General features: G+C 46.7%; 1 non-coding gene across 1 annotated transcript; it reads right to left on the bottom strand.

The window, feature by feature from the left end:
- Positions 1-10214: 10214 nt before the first annotated feature.
- Positions 10215-10286, bottom strand: Trnak-uuu (transfer RNA lysine (anticodon UUU)). Its single transcript has one exon. It is a non-coding gene; the product is annotated as a tRNA-Lys (tRNA).
- Positions 10287-19679: the final 9393 nt, after the last annotated feature.

Genomic DNA, 19679 nt, shown 5'->3' on the forward strand with positions numbered 1-19679 from the left:
TGCTGGAGCCTGCACCTGCGGTCTGGTTACTGGCAAATCCCGATGGATGAAGCTGAAGAAGAAAAAAATACCCGAAGTTACCGCCGCCCGACGGCCTTTACGAAATTAATGTAATGCCTTTTGGCCTTTGCAATGCTCCTGGTTCATTTGAACGGATGATGGGCGCTTTGCTTCGTGGCCGTAAATGGAAAACGGGAATATGCTACCTAGAAGATGTTATTTTTAGTCCATATTTTCAGCGCACCTTGAGCGCCTTCACGAGGTACTTGTTTCCCTGTCCCACGCGGGACTCCAACTTAGCACAAAAAAATCTATTTTACTTGAAAGACTATTAAAGTTCTCGGACGCGTCGTCTCCAAAGACAGATTACACTCCGATCCTCATAATAAAATTGTCGTAAGTAATGCTCGTGGACCATTTTAACAAAAAGGGGTGCGAAGCTTCCTTGACATGGCATCAATACGCATCTTCGCCACCCTTGCGTCTCCCCTGCTTCAGCTCTTACGCGCCCCCGTGCCGTTCATGGACGCATGATTGCCAAGACAAATTTTAATATCTCAAAACATTCCTTCCCTCTGATCCCATCCTGTGCGTTTTGACGAATCAGCGCCTACGATACTGCACACTGCTGCCATTGGGTGGGGAATTGGTTCCTTTCTTCTCCAGCGGAACTCTCAGTATCGGGGCAGAATCATAGCGTACTCTAGTCGCTAACTGACGCCAGCTGAGAACTACACCATCACAGAACAGGAATGCCTGGCTGCCGTCTGGTGTATGCCATACTTTTGCCTATACCTCTACGGTCGTCGTATCACCATCGCTTCAGATCATCGCGCCCTCTGTGTGCTATTCCCGATCAAGAACTTATCAGCACCTCAGCGGATGGATACTGCATTTGCCGCACTTCGACTTAACCGTTACATTCAAGACAGGTCAAAGCATTCACACAGCGTATTTCCTTTCCGGATGCCAATTGTTGTCCCCGCCGCAAGCAGCGTCTTCCGAGCCCCAGCCACCACGTTTACCCATGGAACCCCTCAACAATGCTCCAGTAGAGGCGACCACTGAGCTGCCTTCGCTTCCGCACGCCGATACGTACTGCTGAACTTCATTGGACCACCTGAGTGGGTCGGCGCGACAACCCAATAACGGGTTGCGTAGATATCTGAACTTCCGTACATTGGATGGCACGCTCAACCGCGCCAACCAACATTATTCGGTCCATAAATAGATGCCTGCCGAAACTTGTTATCTCCGCCTGCGCATACTCGAAGCTTATCATGATGATACCCCAGCCACACACCCTGGGTTCCAGAAGGCATTTGATCGTGATAGCAGTCGACTTTTCTAGCCCGGCCACTCCAGGAACGTCGCCAAGAATCTCGCCTCTTGCGCGCTGTGTCAACACCGCAATTGATGCACATAACCTCGTTACGGTTTACTGTATCCGCTTACTTGCCCTTCTGTTTCATTTGACAGAGTATGCATTGACCTGTACGGGTCGTTACCTTTTCATCGACTGCGTCCAACTGCATAGTGACTACTGTCGACCACTTGACAATGTACGTAGAGACCGCTCTCCTACGGTCAGGGTGTGCTCACTAAGTCGCCGACTTCTTCCTGCGCAACATCATCCTGTGACATGGAGCGCCTCGGGTTTTGCTCAGTGACCTCGGAAAGACCTTTATTTTACTAAAAGATTCTGAAGTTCTTTGCGCTGCCAACACCATCCATAAAACTTGTTCTAGCTACCATTCGCAGGTGAATGGACTAACTGAACAATTCGACCACACGCTCTCTAATAGGATCTCCATGTACGTCATCTCCGACCACCGAAATTAAGACATCATCATGTCTTCATGTCGAGTCACGGCCCGGGGGTTAAAAAGAAGGTCCCTTCACCCCGAGTAGTCCGAGAGGCGCTGGCTACCACCCCCAAGCGCAGGAAACAAAAAACACCTGAACATAAATACCCCAGAAAGTGGAGGCTAAAGTAGCCCCGCCGGTAGCGTAGTGGTTATCGCACCAGACCGGTTTCTGGAGGTCGTGGGTTCGGATCCCACCTGGCGCGCATTTTTTCTCCACTTTCTTATTTTCCAAATTCTTTATCTTGATCAACTACATCCTCCCCTTTGCTTTCCGAGGTTTTCTTGACTGCCAATTCTTATTTCTGTCTTATTTTCAACGAGCCCCTTATTTCCTATTCTGATTGGCTACATGCATAGCGAGGGCCTCTGTTATGGCAGTCTTGGTGCCATAGGGAGCTTAAGAGGGTTCAACGCTGGTCGACCACTCTCGACATGTCGTAGACGCTCGATTCACGGCCCGGGGGTTAAAAAGAAGGTCCCTTCACCCCAAGTAGTCCGAGTGGCGCTGGCTACCACCCCCAAGCGCAGGAAACAAAAAACACCTGAACATAAATACCCCAGAAAGTGGAGGCTAAAGTAGCCCCGCCGGTAGCGTAGTGGTTATCGCACCAGACCGGTTTCTGGAGGTCGTGGGTTCGGATCCCACCTGGCGGGCATTTTTTCTCCACTTTCTTATTTTCCAAATTCTTTATCTTGATCAACTACATCCTCCCTTTTGCTTTCCGAGGTTTTCTTGACTGCCAATTCTTATTTCTGTCTTATTTTCAACGAGCCCCTCATTTCCTATTCTGATTGGCTACATGCATAGCGAGGGCCTCTGTTCTGGCAGTCTTGGTGCCATAGGGAGCTTAAGAGGGTTCAACGCTGGTCGACCACTCTCGACATGTCGCAGACGCTCGAGTCACGGCCCGGGGGTTAAAAAGAAGGTCCCTTCACCCCGAGTACTCCGAGTGGCGCTGGCTACCACCCCCAAGCGCAGGAAACAAAAAACACCTGAACATAAATACCCCAGAAAGTGGAGGCTAAAGTAGCCCCGCCGGTAGCGTAGTGGTTATCGCACCAGACCGGTTTCTGGAGGTCGTGGGTTCGGATCCCACCTGGCGGGCATTTTTTTCTCCACTTTCTTATTTTCCAAATTCTTTATCTTGATCAACTACATCCTCCCCTTTGCTTTCCGAGGTTTTCTTGACTGCCAATTCGTATTTCTGTCTTATTTTCAACGAGCCCCTCATTTCCTATTCTGATTGGCTACATGCATAGCGAGGGCCTCTGTTCTGGCAGTCTTGGTGCCATAGGGAGCTTAAGAGGGTTCAACGCCGGTCGACCACTCTCGACATGTCGTAGACGCTCGAGTCACGGCCCGGGGGTTAAAAAGACGGTCCCTTCACCCCGAGTAGTCCGAGTGGCGCTGGCTACCACCCCCAAGCGGAGGAAACAAAAAACCTGAACATAAATACCCCGGAAAGTGGAGGCTAAAGTAGCCCCGCCGGTAGCGTAGTGGTTATCGCACCAGACCGGTTTCTGGAGGTCGTGGGTTCGGATCCCACCTGGCGAGAATTTTTTCTCCACTTTCTTATTTTCCAAATTCTTTATCTTGATCAACTATATATATATATATATATATATATATATATATATATATATATATATATATAAGGTTAGTAGAGACAGAGACAAACGAGAAAGACGTAGAAAATAAAAATAAGTTTACTGACGTTTCAGGCAGAGGACTCCCTTTCTTCAGAGATACTCTGAAGAAAGGGAGTCATCTGCCTGAAACGTCAGTAAACTTATTTTTATTTTCTATGTCTTTCTCGTTTGTCTCTGTCTCTGCTAACCTTAAGTTTTTATCTTGTCAGTCTATATCTATATATATATATATATATATATATATATATATATATATATATATATATATATATATATATATATATATATATAGATATATATATATATATATATATATATATATATATATATATATATATTTATATATATACAAATATATATATATATACAAATATATATATATATATATTTACATACGAGTGGCGCTGGCGCTGGCTACCACCCCCAAGTGCAGGAAACAGAAATGTCTTAAAAAATATACCCGAGAAAGTGCTGGGGAAACTGCCCCATCGGTAGCGTAGTGGTTATCACACCAGACTGGTATTCTGGAGGTCGTGGGTTCGGATCCCACCCGGTGGGCATTTTTTCCCCACTTTTTTTCTGACTCAAAAAATTCTTCATCTCTTTCTATGACCCAACGGAACCACCTCTTTGCTTCTTTGCTTTGCGAGGTTTTCTTGACTGCCAACCCGTATTTTCTTTCTTATTTCACCGAGCCCCTCATTTCCAATTTTTCTGATTCTCTACATGCTTAGCGAGGGCATCTGTTCTGGCAGTCTTGGTGCCAAAGGTAGCTTAAGAGGGTTCAACGCTTGTCGACCACCCTCGACATGTCGTAGACACTCGAGTCACGGCCTGGGGGTTAAAAAAAGGTCCCCTTCAACCCGAATAGTACGAGTGGCACTGGCTATCACGCTCAAGAACAGGAAACAAAAATACATTAACATAAAGATCCCAGAAAGTGGAGGGGAAAATCTACCCACCGGCATCGTAGTGGTTATCACACCAGACGGGTATTCTAGAGGTCGTGGGTTCGGATCCCACCCGTCGGGCATTTTTCACCACTTTGTTACTGACTGAAAAAAATTTTCTTCTGTTTCTATGAACCACCACAACTTCCCCTTTGCTTTCTGACGTTTTCTTGACTGCGAACCCCTTTTTTGTGTCTTGTTTCACCGAGCTCCTCTTTTCCCATTGTCTGATTCGCTAATATAACTATATATAAATAAATATATATATATATATATATATATATATATATATATATATATATATATATATATATATATATATATATATATATATATCTATATATGGGTTGGCAGTCAAGAAAACCTCGGAAAGCAAAGGGGAGGTTGTGGTGGGTCATAGAAAGAGATGAATTTTTTGAATCGAAAAGAAACTGGTGAAAAAATGCCCACCTGGTGGGATCCGAACCCACGACCTCCAGAATACCGGTTTGGTGCGATAACCACTACGCTACCGGCGGGGCTGTTTCCCCAGCACTTTCTCGGGTATTTATGTTGAGGTTTTTTTGTTTCCTGCACTTGGGGGTGGTAGCCAGCGCCACTTGTACTACTCGGGGTGAGGGGGCCCTTCTTTTTAACCCTCGGGCCGTGACTCGAGGGCCTCCGACATGCCGAGAGTGGTCAACCAGCGCTGAGCCCTCTTAAGCTCCCTTTGGCACCAAGACTGCCAGAACAGAGGCCCTCGCTGAGCATGTAGCGATTCAGAAAACGAAATGAGGGGCTCCGTAAAATAAGACAGAAAATAAGGGTTGGCAGTCAAGAAAACCTCGGAAAGCAAAGGGGAGGTTGTGGTGGGTCATAGAGAGAGATGAAGAATTTTTTGAGTCGAAAAGAAAGTGGTGAAGAAATGCCCGCCGGGTGGGACCCGAACCCACGACCCCCAAGTGCAGGAAACAAAAAATACCTCAACATAAATACCCGAGAAAGCTCTGGGGAAACAGCCCCACCGGTAGCGTAATGGTTATCACACCAGACTGGTATTCTGCAGGTCGTGGGTTTGGGTCCCACCCAGCGGGCCTTTTTTCACCACTTTTTTCTGACTCAAAAAATTCGTCATCTCTTTCTATGATCCAACAGAACCACCTCTTTGCTCCTTTGCTTTGCGAGGTTTTCTTGACTGCCAACCCCTATTTTCTTTCTTATTTCACCGAGCCCCTTATTTCCAATTTTTCTGATTCTCTACATGCTTAGCGAGGGCATCGGTTCTATCAGTCTTGGTGCCAAAGGTAGCTCAAGAGGGTTCAACGCTTGTCGACCACCCTCGACATGTCGTAGACACTCGAGTCATGGCCTGGGGGTTAAAAAAAGGTCCCCTTCAACCCGAATAGTCCGAGTGGCACTGGCTACCACCCTCAAGAACAGGAAACAAAAATACATTAACATAAAAATCCCAGAAAGTGCAGGAGAAAATCTACCCACCGGCATCGTAGTGGTTATCACACCAGACCGGTATTCTAGACTTCGTGGGTTCGGATCCCACCTGTCGGGCATGTTTCACCACTTTCTTTCTGACTGAAAAAATTTTTCTTCTGTTTCTATGAACCACCACAACTTCCCCTTTGCTTTCTAAGGTTTTCTTGACTGCGAACCCTTCTTTTCTGTCTTGTTTCACCGAGCTCCTCATTTCCCATTGTCTGATTCGCTGTTATAACTCTCTCTCTATATATATATATATATATATATATATATATATATATATAAATATATATATATATATATATATATATATATATCGAAAGAAATGCCGGCAGTCTACAACGCCAAAGAAAGCATAGGGGAATGGTTAGAATATTTTTTACCGTTATTCATGTTACATTTTTTTTTATTATTATTATGTGAGAAAGAAAGAAAAACATGCGCCCAGAGTGGGGACCGAACCCACGCCTTTCGATTAGATCTCGAATGCCTTACCAATTCGGCTATCTGGGCGACTGTGTCCTCCTTCACTTTCTGGGGTATTTATAGTTACTACAACTGTATCTGACGCTTGAGGGTGGTAGCCAGCGCCACTCAGACTACACGGGGAGAAGGGGACCTTCTTTTCAACCCCCGGGGCGTGACGCGAACGTCTACAGCCTGTCATAAGTGGGTAATCGGCGGGAAAACACTCTTATGCTACCGTGGCATCAAGGCTGCCAGAACCGAGGCCCTCGCTAAGCTTTTGCACGAGAAAAGGGTTTGGAAATGAGGGGCTCGTTAGGAAATATAGAAAGAAATGCCGGCAGTCTACAACGCCAAAGAAAGCATAGGGGAATGGCTAGAATATTTTTTACCGTTAGTCATGTTACATTTTTTTTAATATTATTATATTATGTGAGAAAGAAAGAAAAACACGCGCCCAGAGTGGGGACCGAAACCACGCCTTTCGATTAGATCTCGAATGCCTTACCAATTCGGCTATCTGGGCGACTGTGTCCTCCTTCACTTTCTGGGGTATTTATAGTTACTACAACTGTATCTGAATCTTGAGTTGTGGTAGCCAGCGCCACTCAGACTACACGGGGAGAAATGGACCTTCTTTTCAACCCCCGGGTGGTGACGTGAACGTCTACAGCCTGTCATAAGCGAGTAACCGGCGGGAAAACCCTCTTATGCTACCTTGGCATCAAGGCTGCCAGAACCGAAGCCCTCGCTAAGCTTTCGCACGAGAATAGGGTTTGGAAATGAGGGGCTCGTTAGGAAATATCCAAAGAAATGCCGGCAGTCTACAACGCCAAAGAAAGCATAGGGGAATGGTTAGAATATTTTTTACCGATAGTCATGTTACATTTTTTTTATTATTAATATTTTGTGAGAAAGAAAGAAAAACACGCGCCCAGAGTGGGGACCGAACCCACGCCTTTCGATTAGATCTCGAATGCCTTACCAATTCGGCTATCTGGGCAACTGTGTCCTCCTTCACTCTATGGGGTATTTATAGTTACTACAACTGTATCTGACGCTTGAGGGTGGTAGCCAGCGCCACTCAGACTACATGGGGAGAAGGGGACCTGCTTTTCAACCCCCGGCGCGTGACGCGAACGTCTACAGCTTGTCATAAGTGGGTAATCGGCGGGAAAACCCTCTTATGCTACCTTGGCATCAAGGCTGCCAGAACCGAGGCCCTCGCAAAGCCTTCGCACGAGAATAGGGTTTGGAAATGAGGGGCTCGTTAGGAAATATCGAAAGAAATGCCGGCAGTCTACAACGCCAAAGAAATCATAGGGGAATGGTTAGAATATTTTTTACCGTTAGTCATGTTACATTTTTTTAGTATTATTATTACGTGAGAAAGAAAGAAAAACACGCGCCCAGAGGGGGGACCGAACCCACGCCTTTCGATTAGATCTCGAATGCCTTACCAATTCGTCTATTTGGGCGACTGTGTCCTCCTTCACTATCTGATGTATTTATAGTTACTACAACTGTATCTGACTCTTGACTTGTGGTAGCCAGCGCCACTCAGACTACACGGTGAGAAGGGGGCCTTCTTTTCAACCCCCGGGGCGTGACGCGAACGTCTACAGCCTGTCATAAGTGGGTAACCGGCGGGAAAACCCTCTTATGCTACCTTGGCATCAAGGCTGCCAGAACCGAGGCCCTCGCTAAGCTTTCGCACGAGAATAGGGTTTGGACATGAGGGGCTTGTTAGGAAATATCGAAAGAAATGCCGGCAGTCTACAACGCCAAAGAAAGCATAGGGGAATGGTTAGAATATTTTTTACCGTTAGTCATGTTACATTTTTTTATTATAATTAATATTATTATTATGTGAGAAAGAAAGAAAAACACGCGCCAAGAGTGGGGACCGAACCCACGCCTTTCGATTAGATCTCGAATGCCTTACGAATTCGGCTATCTGGGCGACTGTGTCCTCCTTCACTTTCTGGGGTATTTATAGTTAGTACAACTGTATCTGACGCTTTTAGGGTGGTAGCCAGCGCCACTCAAACTACACGGGGAGAAGGGGACCTTCTTTTCAACCCCCGGGGCGTGACGCGAACGCCTACAGCCTATCATAAGTGGGTAACCGGCGGGAAAACCCTCTTATGCTACCTTGGCATCAAGGCTGCCAGAACCGAGGCCCTCGCTAAGCTTTCGCACGAGAATAGGGTTTGGAAATGAGGGCTCGTTAGGAGATATCGAAAGAAATGCCGGCACTCTACAACGCCAAAGAAAGCATAGGGGAATGGTTAGAATATTTTTTACCTTTAGTCATGTTACATTTTTTTATTATTAATAATATTATTATGTGAGAAAGAAAGAAAAACACGCGACCAGAGTGGGGACCGAACCCACGCCTTTCGATTAGATCTCGAATGCCTTACCAATTCGGCTATCTGGGCGACTGTGTCCTCCTTCACTTTCTGGGGTATTTATAGAACTGCAACTGTATCTGACTCTTGACTTGTGGTAGCCAGCGCCCCTCAGACTACACGGGGAGAAGGGGACCTTCTTTTCAACCCCCGGGCCGTGACGCGAACGTCTACAGCCTGTCATAAGTGGGTAACCGGCGGGAAAACCCTCTTATGCTACCTTGGCATCAAGGCTGCCAGAACCGAAGCCCTCGCTAAGCTTTCGCACGAGAATAGGGTTTGGAAACGAGGGGCTCGTTAGGAAATATCGAAAGAAATGCCGGCAGTCTACAACGCCAAAGAAAGCATAGGGGAATGGTTAGAATACTTTTTACCTTTAGTCATGTTACATTTTTTTATTATTAATATTATTATTATGTGAGAAAGAAAGAAAAACATGCGCCCAGAGTGGGGACCGAACCCACGCCTTTCGATTAGATCTCGAATGCCTTACCAATTCGGCTATCTGGGCGACTGTGTCCTCCTTCACTTTCTGGGGTATTTATAGTTACTACAACTGTATCTGACGCTTGAGGGTGGTAGCCAGCGCCACTCAGACTACACGGGGAGAAGGGGACCTTCTTTTCAACCCCCGGGGCGTGACGCGAACGTCTACAGCCTGTCATAAGTGGGTAATCGGCGGGAAAACACTCTTATGCTACCGTGGCATCAAGGCTGCCAGAACCGAGGCCCTCGCTAAGCTTTTGCACGAGAATAGGGTTTGGAAATGAGGGGCTCGTTAGGAAATATAGAAAGAAATGCCGGCAGTCTACAACGCCAAAGAAAGCATAGGGGAATGGCTAGAATATTTTTTACCGTTAGTCATGTTACATTTTTTTTAATATTATTATATTATGTGAGAAAGAAAGAAAAACACGCGCCCAGAGTGGGGACCGAAACCACGCCTTTCGATTAGATCTCGAATGCCTTACCAATTCGGCTATCTGGGCGACTGTGTCCTCCTTCAATTTCTGGGGTATTTATAGTTACTACAACTGTATCTGAATCTTGAGTTGTGGTAGCCAGCGCCACTCAGACTACACGGGGAGAAGGGGACCTTCTTTTCAACCCCCGGGTGGTGACGTGAACGTCTACAGCCTGTCATAAGCGAGTAACCGGCGGGAAAACCCTCTTATGCTACCTTGGCATCAAGGCTGCCAGAACCGAAGCCCTCGCTAAGCTTTCGCACGAGAATAGGGTTTGGAAATGAGGGGCTCGTTAGGAAATATCCAAAGAAATGCCGGCAGTCTACAACGCCAAAGAAAGCATAGGGGAATGGTTAGAATATTTTTTACCGTTAGTCATGTTACATTTTTTTTATTATTATTATTTTGTGAGAAAGAAAAAAAAACACGCGCCCAGAGTGGGGACCGAACCCACGCCTTTCGATTAAATCTCGAATGCCTTACCAATTCGGCTATCTGGGCAACTGTGTCCTCCTTCACTCTATGGGGTATTTATAGTTACTACAACTGTATCTGACGCTTGAGGGTGGTAGCCAGCGCCACTCAGACTACATGGGGAGAAGGGGACCTGCTTTTCAACCCCCGGCGCGTGACGCGAACGTCTACAGCCTGTCATAAGTGGGTAATCGGCGGGAAAACCCTCTTATGCTACCTTGGCATCAAGGCTGCCAGAACCGAGGCCCTCGCAAAGCTTTCGCACGAGAATAGGGTTTGGAAATGAGGGGCTCGTTAGGAAATATCGAAAGAAATGCCGGCAGTCTACAACGCCAAAGAAAGCATAGGGGAATGGCTAGAATATTTTTTACCGTTAGTCATGTTACATTTTTTTATTATTATTATTATTATTATGTGAGAAAGAAAGAAAAACACGCGCCCAGAGTGGGGACCAAACCCACGCCTTTCGATGAGATATCGAATGCCTTACCAATTCGGCTATCTGGGCGACTGTGTCCTCCTTCACTTTCTGGGGTATTTATAGTTACTACAACTGTATCTGACGCTTGAGGGTGGTAGCCAGCGCCACTCAGACTACACGGGGAGAAGGGGACCTTCTTTTCAACCCCCGGGGCATGGCGCGAACGTCTACAGCCTGTCATAAGTGGGTAACCGGCGGGAAAACCCTCTTATGCTACCTTGGCATCAATGCTGCCAGTACCTAGGCCCTCGCTTAGCTTTCGCACGAGAATAGGGTTTGGAAATGAGGGGCTCGTTAGGAAATATCGAAAGAAATGCCGGCAGTCTACAACGCCAAAGAAATCATAGGGGAATGGTTAGAATATTTTTTACCGTTAGTCATGTTACATTTTTTTTAGTATTATTATTACATGAGAAAGAAAGAAAAACACGCGCCCAGAGGGGGGACCGAACCCACGCCTTTCGATTAGATCTCGAATGCCTTACCAATTCGTCTATTTGGGCGACTGTGTCCTCCTTCACTACCTGATGTATTTATAGTTACTACAACTGTATCTGACTCTTGACTTGTGGTAGCCAGCGCCACTCAGACTACACGGTGAGAAGGGGGCCTTCTTTTCAACCCCCGGGGCGTGACGCGAACGTCTACAGCCTGTCATAAGTGGGTAACCGGCGGGAAAACCCTCTTATGCTACCTTGGCATCAAGGCTGCCAGAACCGAGGCCCTCGCAAAGCTTTCGCACGAGAATAGGGTTTGGACATGAGGGGCTTGTTAGGAAATATCGAAAGAAATGCCGGCAGTCTACAACGCCAAAGAAAGCATAGGGGAATGGTTAGAATATTTTTTACCGTTAGTCATGTTACATTTTTTTATTATAATTATTATTATTATTATGTGAGAAAGAAAGAAAAACACGTGCCAAGAGTGGGGACCGAACCCACGCCTTTCGATTAGATCTCGAATGCCTTACGAATTCGGCTATCTGGGCGACTGTGTCCTCCTTCACTTTCTGGGGTATTTATAGTTAGTACAACTGTATCTGACGCTTTTAGGGTGGTAGCCAGCGCCACTCAAACTACACGGGGAGAAGGGGACCTTCTTTTCAACCCCCGGGGCGTGACGCGAACGCCTACAGCCTATCATAAGTGGGTAACCGGCGGGAAAACCCTCTTATGCTACCTTGGCATCAAGGCTGCCAGAACCGAGGCCCTCGCTAAGCTTTCGCACGAGAATAGGGTTTGGAAATGAGGGCTCGTTAGGAGATATCGAAAGAAATGCCGGCACTCTACAACGCCAAAGAAAGCATAGGGGAATGGTTAGAATATTTTTTACCTTTAGTCATGTTACATTTTTTTATTATTAATAATATTGTTATGTGAGAAAGAAAGAAAAACACGCGACCAGAGTGGGGACCGAACCCACCCCTTTCGATTAGATCTCGAATGCCTTACCAATTCGGCTATCTGGGCGACTGTGTCCTCCTTCACTTTCTGGGGTATTTATAGAACTACAACTGTATCTGACTCTTGACTTGTGGTAGCCAGCGCCCCTCAGACTACACGGGGAGAAGGGGACCTTCTTTTCAACCCCCGGGGCGTGACGCGAACGTCTACAGCCTGTCATAAGTGGGTAACCGGCGGGAAAACCCTCTTATGCTACCTTGGCATCAAGGCTGCCAGAACCGAAGCCCTCGCTAAGCTTTCGCACGAGAATAGGGTTTGGAAACGAGGGGCTCGTTAGGAAATATCGAAAGAAATGCCGGCAGTCTACAACGCCAAAGAAAGCATAGGGGAATGGTTAGAATACTTTTTACCTTTAGTCATGTTACATTTTTTTATTATTAATATTATTATTATGTGAGAAAGAAAGAAAAACACGCGACCAGAGTGGGGACCGAACCCACGCCTTTCGATTAGATCTCGAATGCCTTACCAATTTGGCTATCTATGCGACTGTGTCCTCCTTCACTTTCTGGGGTATTTATAGTTACTACAACTGTATCTGACACTTGAGGGTGGTAGCCAGCGCCACTCTGACTACACGGGGAGAAGAGGACCTTCTTTTCAACCCCCGGGACGTGACGCGAACGTCTACAGCCTGTCATAGGTGGGTAACCGGCTGGAAAACCCTCTTATGCTACCTTGGCATCAAGGCTGCCAGAACCGAGGCCCTCGCTAAGCTTTCGCACGAGAATAGGGTTTGGAAATGAGGGGCTCGTTAGGAAATATCGAAAGAAATGCCGGCAGTCTACAACGCCAAAGAAAGCATAGGGGAATGGTTAGAATATTTTTTACCGTTAGTCATGTTACATTTTTTATTATTATTATTAATATTATTATTATTATTATTATTATGTGAGAAAGAAAGAAAAACACGCGCCCAGAGTGGGGACCGAACCCACGCCTTTCGATTAGAGCTCGAATGCATTACCAATTCGGCTATCTGGGCGACTGTGTCCTCCTTCACTTTCTGGGGTATTTATAGTTACCACAACTGTATCTGACGCTTGAGGGTGGTAGCCAGCGCCACTCAGACTACACGGGGAGAAGGGGACCTTCTTTTCAACCCCCGGGGCGTGACGCGAACGTCTACAGCCTGTCATAAGTGGGTAACCGGCGGGAAAACTCTCTTATGCTACCTTGGCATCAAGGTTGCCAGAACCGAGGCCCTCGCTAAACTTTCGCACGAGAAAAGGGTTTGGAAATGAGGGGCTTGTTAGGAAATATCGAAAGAAATGCCGGCAGTCTACAATGCCAAAGAAAGCATAGGGGAATGGTTAGAATATTTTTTACCGTTAGTCATGTTACATTTTTTTATTATTATTATTATTATTATGTGAGAAAGAAAGAAAAACACGCGACCAGAGTGGGGACCGAACCCACGCCTTTTGATTAGATCTCGATGCCTTACCAATTCAGCTATCTGGGCGACTGTGTCCTCCTTCACTTTGTGGGGTATTTATAGTTACTACAACTGTATCTGACGCTTGAGGGTGGTAGCCAGCCCCACTCAGACTACACGGGGAGAAGGGGACTTTCTTTTCAACCCCCGGGGCGTGACGCGAACGTCTACAGCCTATCATAAGTGGGTAACCGGCGGAAAAACCCTCTTATGCTACCTTGGCATCAAGGCTGCCAGAACCGAGGCCCTCGCTAAGCTTTCGCACGAGAATAGGGTTTGGAAATTAGGGCTCGTTAGGAGATATCAAAAGAAATGCCGGCACTCTACAACGCCAAAGAAAGCATAGGGGAATGGTTAGAATATTTTTTACCGTTAGTCATATTACATTTTTTTAATTATTATTATGTGAGAAAGAAAGAAAAACACGCGCCCAGAGTGGGGACCAAACCCACGCCTTTCGATTAGATCTCGAATGCCTTACCAATTCGGCTATCTGGGCGACTGTGTCCTCCTTCATTTTCTGGGGTATTTATATTCACTACAACTGTATCTGACGCTTGAGGGTGGTAGCCAGCGCCACTCAGACTACACGGGGAGAAGGGGACCTTCTTTTCAACGCCTGGGGCGTGACGCGAACGTATACAGCCTGTCATAAGTGGGTAACCGGCGGGAAAACCCTCTTATGCTACCTTGGCATCAAGGCTGCCAGAACCGAGGCCCTCGCTAAGCTTTCGCACGAGAATAGGGTTTGGAAATGAGGGGCTCGTTAGGAAATATCGAAAGAAACGCCGGCAGACTACAACGCCAAAGAAAGCATAGGGGAATGGTTAGAATATTTTTTACCGTTAGTCATGTTACATTTTTTTTAGTATTATTATTACGTGAGAAAGAAAGAAAAACACGCGCCCAGAGGGGGGACCGAACCCACGCCTTTCGATTAGATCTCGAATGCCTTACCAATTCGTCTATTTGGGCGACTGTGTCCTCCTTCACTATCTGATGTATTTATAGTTACTACAACTGTATCTGACTCTTGACTTGTGGTAGCCAGCGCCACTCAGACTACACGGTGAGAAGGGGGCCTTCTTTTCAACCCCCGGGGCGTGACGCGAACGTCTACAGCCTGTCATAAGTGGGTAACCGGCGGGAAAACCCTCTTATGCTACCTTGGCATCAAGGCTGCCAGAACCGAGGCCCTCGCTAAGCTTTCGCACGAGAATAGGGTTTGGACATGAGGGGCTTGTTAGGAAATATCGAAAGAAATGCCGGCAGTCTACAACGCCAAAGAAAGCATAGGGGAATGGTTAGAATATTTTTTACCGTTAGTCATGTTACATTTTTTTATTATAATTATTATTATTATTATGTGAGAAAGAAAGAAAAACACGCGCCAAGAGTGGGGACCGAACCCACGCCTTTCGATTAGATCTCGAATGCCTTACGAATTCGGCTATCTGGGCGACTGTGTCCTCCTTCACTTTCTGGGGTATTTATAGTTAGTACAACTGTATCTGACGCTTTTAGGGTGGTAGCCAGCGCCACTCAAACTACACGGGGAGAAGGGGACCTTCTTTTCAACCCCCGGGGCGTGACGCGAACGCCTACAGCCTATCATAAGTGGGTAACCGGCGGGAAAACCCTCTTATGCTACCTTGGCATCAAGGCTGCCAGAACCGAGGCCCTCGCTAAGCTTTCGCACGAGAATAGGGTTTGGAAATGAGGGCTCGTTAGGAGATATCGAAAGAAATGCCGGCACTCTACAACGCCAAAGAAAGCATAGGGGAATGGTTAGAATATTTTTTACCTTTAGTCATGTTACATTTTTTTATTATTAATAATATTATTATGTGAGAAAGAAAGAAAAACACGCGACCAGAGTGGGGACCGAACCCACGCCTTTCGATTAGATCTCGAATGCCTTACCAATTCGGCTATCTGGGCGACTGTGTCCTCCTTCACTTTCTGGGGTATTTATAGAACTGCAACTGTATCTGACTCTTGACTTGTGGTAGCCAGCGCCCCTCAGACTACACGGGGAGAAGGGGCCCTTCTTTTCAACCCCCGGGCCGTGACGCGAACGTCTACAGCCTGTCATAAGTGGGTAACCGGCGGGAAAACCCTCTTATGCTACCTTGGCATCAAGGCTGCCAGAACCGAAGCCCTCGCTAAGCTTTCGCACGAGAATAGGGTTTGGAAACGAGGGGCTCGTTAGGAAATATCGAAAGAAATGCCGGCAGTCTACAACGCCAAAGAAAGCATAGGGGAATGGTTAGAATACTTTTTACCTTTAGTCATGTTACATTTTTTTATTATTAATATTATTATTATGTGAGAAAGAAAGAAAAACATGCGCCCAGAGTGGGGACCGAACCCACGCCTTTCGATTAGATCTCGAATGCCTTACCAATTCGGCTATCTGGGCGACTGTGTCCTCCTTCACTTTCTGGGGTATTTATAGTTACTACAACTGTATCTGACGCTTGAGGGTGGTAGCCAGCGCCACTCAGACTACACGGGGAGAAGGGGACCTTCTTTTCAACCCCCGGGGCGTGACGCGAACGTCTACAGCCTGTCATAAGTGGGTAATCGGCGGGAAAACACTCTTATGCTACCGTGGCATCAAGGCTGCCAGAACCGAGGCCTTCGCTAAGCTTTTGCACGAGAATAGGGTTTGGAAATGAGGGGCTCGTTAGGAAATATAGAAAGAAATGCCGGCAGTCTACAACGCCAAAGAAAGCATAGGGGAATGGCTAGAATATTTTTTACCGTTAGTCATGTTACATTTTTTTTAATATTATTATATTATGTGAGAAAGAAAGAAAAACACGCGCCCAGAGTGGGGACCGAAACCACGCCTTTCGATTAGATCTCGAATGCCTTACCAATTCGGCTATCTGGGCGACTGTGTCCTCCTTCACTTTCTGGGGTATTTATAGTTACTACAACTGTATCTGAATCTTGAGTTGTGGTAGCCAGCGCCACTCAGACTACACGGGGAGAAGGGGACCTTCTTTTCAACCCCCGGGTGGTGACGTGAACGTCTACAGCCTGTCATAAGCGAGTAACCGGCGGGAAAACCCTCTTATGCTACCTTGGCATCAAGGCTGCCAGAACCGAAGCCCTCGCTAAGCTTTCGCACGAGAATAGGGTTTGGAAATGAGGGGCTCGTTAGGAAATATCCAAAGAAATGCCGGCAGTCTACAACGCCAAAGAAAGCATAGGGGAATGGTTAGAATATTTTTTACCGTTAGTCATGTTACATTTTTTTATTATTATTATTTTGTGAGAAAGAAAAAAAAACACGCGCCCAGAGTGGGGACCGAACCCACGCCTTTCGATTAGATCTCGAATGCCTTACCAATTCGGCTATCTGGGCAACTGTGTCCTCCTTCACTCTATGGGGTATTTATAGTTACTACAACTGTATCTGACGCTTGAGGGTGGTAGCCAGCGCCACTCAGACTACATGGGGAGAAGGGGACCTGCTTTTCAACCCCCGGCGCGTGACGCGAACGTCTACAGCCTGTCATAAGTGGGTAATCGGCGGGAAAACCCTCTTATGCTACCTTGGCATCAAGGCTGCCAGAACCGAGGCCCTCGCAAAGCTTTCGCACGAGAATAGGGTTTGGAAATGAGGGGCTCGTTAGGAAATATCGAAAGAAATGCCGGCAGTCTACAACGCCAAAGAAAGCATAGGGGAATGGCTAGAATATTTTTTACCGTTAGTCATGTTACATTTTTTTATTATTATTATTATTATTATGTGAGAAAGAAAGAAAAACACGCGCCCAGAGTGGGGACCAAACCCACGCCTTTCGATGAGATATCGAATGCCTTACCAATTCGGCTATCTGGGCGACTGTGTCCTCCTTCACTTTCTGGGGTATTTATAGTTACTACAACTGTATCTGACGCTTGAGGGTGGTAGCCAGCGCCACTCAGACTACACGGGGAGAAGGGGACCTTCTTTTCAACCCCCGGGGCATGGCGCGAACGTCTACAGCCTGTCATAAGTGGGTAACCGGCGGGAAAACCCTCTTATGCTACCTTGGCATCAATGCTGCCAGTACCTAGGCCCTCGCTTAGCTTTCGCACGAGAATAGGGTTTGGAAATGAGGGGCTCGTTAGGAAATATCGAAAGAAATGCCGGCAGTCTACAACGCCAAAGAAATCATAGGGGAATGGTTAGAATATTTTTTACCGTTAGTCATGTTACATTTTTTTTAGTATTATTATTACGTGAGAAAGAAAGAAAAACACGCGCCCAGAGGGGGGACCGAACCCACGCCTTTCGATTAGATCTCGAATGCCTTACCAATTCGTCTATTTGGGCGACTGTGTCCTCCTTCACTACCTGATGTATTTATAGTCACTACAACTGTATCTGACTCTTGACTTGTGGTAGCCAGCGCCACTCAGACTACACGGTGAGAAGGGGGCCTTCTTTTCAACCCCCGGGGCGTGACGCGAACGTCTACAGCCTGTCATAAGTGGGTAACCGGCGGGAAAACCCTCTTATGCTACCTTGGCATCAAGGCTGCCAGAACCGAGGCCCTCGCTAAGCTTTCGCACGAGAATAGGGTTTGGACATGAGGGGCTTGTTAGGAAATATCGAAAGAAATGCCGGCAGTCTACAACGCCAAAGAAAGCATAGGGGAATGGTTAGAATATTTTTTACCGTTAGTCATGTTACATTTTTTTATTATAATTATTATTATTATTATGTGAGAAAGAAAGAAAAACACGTGCCAAGAGTGGGGACCGAACCCACGCCTTTCGATTAGATCTCGAATGCCTTACGAATTCGGCTATCTGGGCGACTGTGTCCTCCTTCACTTTCTGGGGTATTTATAGTTAGTACAACTGTATCTGACGCTTTTAGGGTGGTAGCCAGCGCCACTCAAACTACACGGGGAGAAGGGGACCTTCTTTTCAACCCCCGGGGCGTGAGGCGAACGCCTACAGCCTATCATAAGTGGGTAACCGGCGGGAAAACCCTCTTATGCTACCTTGGCATCAAGGCTGCCAGAACCGAGGCCCTCGCTAAGCTTTCGCACGAGAATAGGGTTTGGAAATGAGGGCTCGTTAGGAGATATCGAAAGAAATGCCGGCACTCTACAACGCCAAAGAAAGCATAGGGGAATGGTTAGAATATTTTTTACCTTTAGTCATGTTACATTTTTTTATTATTAATAATATTATTATGTGAGAAAGAAAGAAAAACACGCGACCAGAGTGGGGACCGAACCCACGCCTTTCGATTAGATCTCGAATGCCTTACCAATTCGGCTATCTGGGCGACTGTGTCCTCCTTCACTTTCTGGGGTATTTATAGAACTACAACTGTATCTGACTCTTGACTTGTGGTAGCCAGCGCCCCTCAGACTACACGGGGAGAAGGGGACCTTCTTTTCAACCCCCGGGGCGTGACGCGAACGTCTACAGCCTGTCATAAGTGGGTAACCGGCGGGAAAACCCTCTTATGCTACCTTGGCATCAAGGCTGCCAGAACCGAAGCCCTCGCTAAGCTTTCGCACGAGAATAGGGTTTGGAAACGAGGGGCTCGTTAGGAAATATCGAAAGAAATGCCGGCAGTCTACAACGCCAAAGAAAGCATAGGGGAATGGTTAGAATACTTTTTACTTTTAGTCATGTTACATTTTTTTATTATTAATATTATTATTATGTGAGAAAGAAAGAAAAACACGCGACCAGAGTGGGGACCGAACCCACGCCTTTCGATTAGATCTCGAATGCCTTACCAATTCGTCTATTTGGGCGACTGTGTCCTCCTTCACTACCTGATGTATTTATAGTTACTACAACTGTATCTGACTCTTGACTTGTGGTAGCCAGCGCCACTAAGACTACACGGGGAGAAGAGGACCTTCTTTTCAACCCCCGGGACGTGACGCGAACGTCTACAGCCTGTCATAGGTGGGTAACCGGCTGGAAAACCCTCTTATGCTACCTTGGCATCAAGGCTGCCAGAACCGAGGCCCTCGCTAAGCTTTCGCACGAGAATAGGGTTTGGAAAT

Source organism: Haemaphysalis longicornis, unplaced genomic scaffold, assembly GCF_048455015.1.
Source record: "Haemaphysalis longicornis isolate Haplotype H1 unplaced genomic scaffold, Haemaphysalis longicornis Haplotype H1 scaffold_8, whole genome shotgun sequence".
Lineage (NCBI taxonomy): Eukaryota > Metazoa > Arthropoda > Arachnida > Ixodida > Ixodidae > Haemaphysalis > Haemaphysalis longicornis.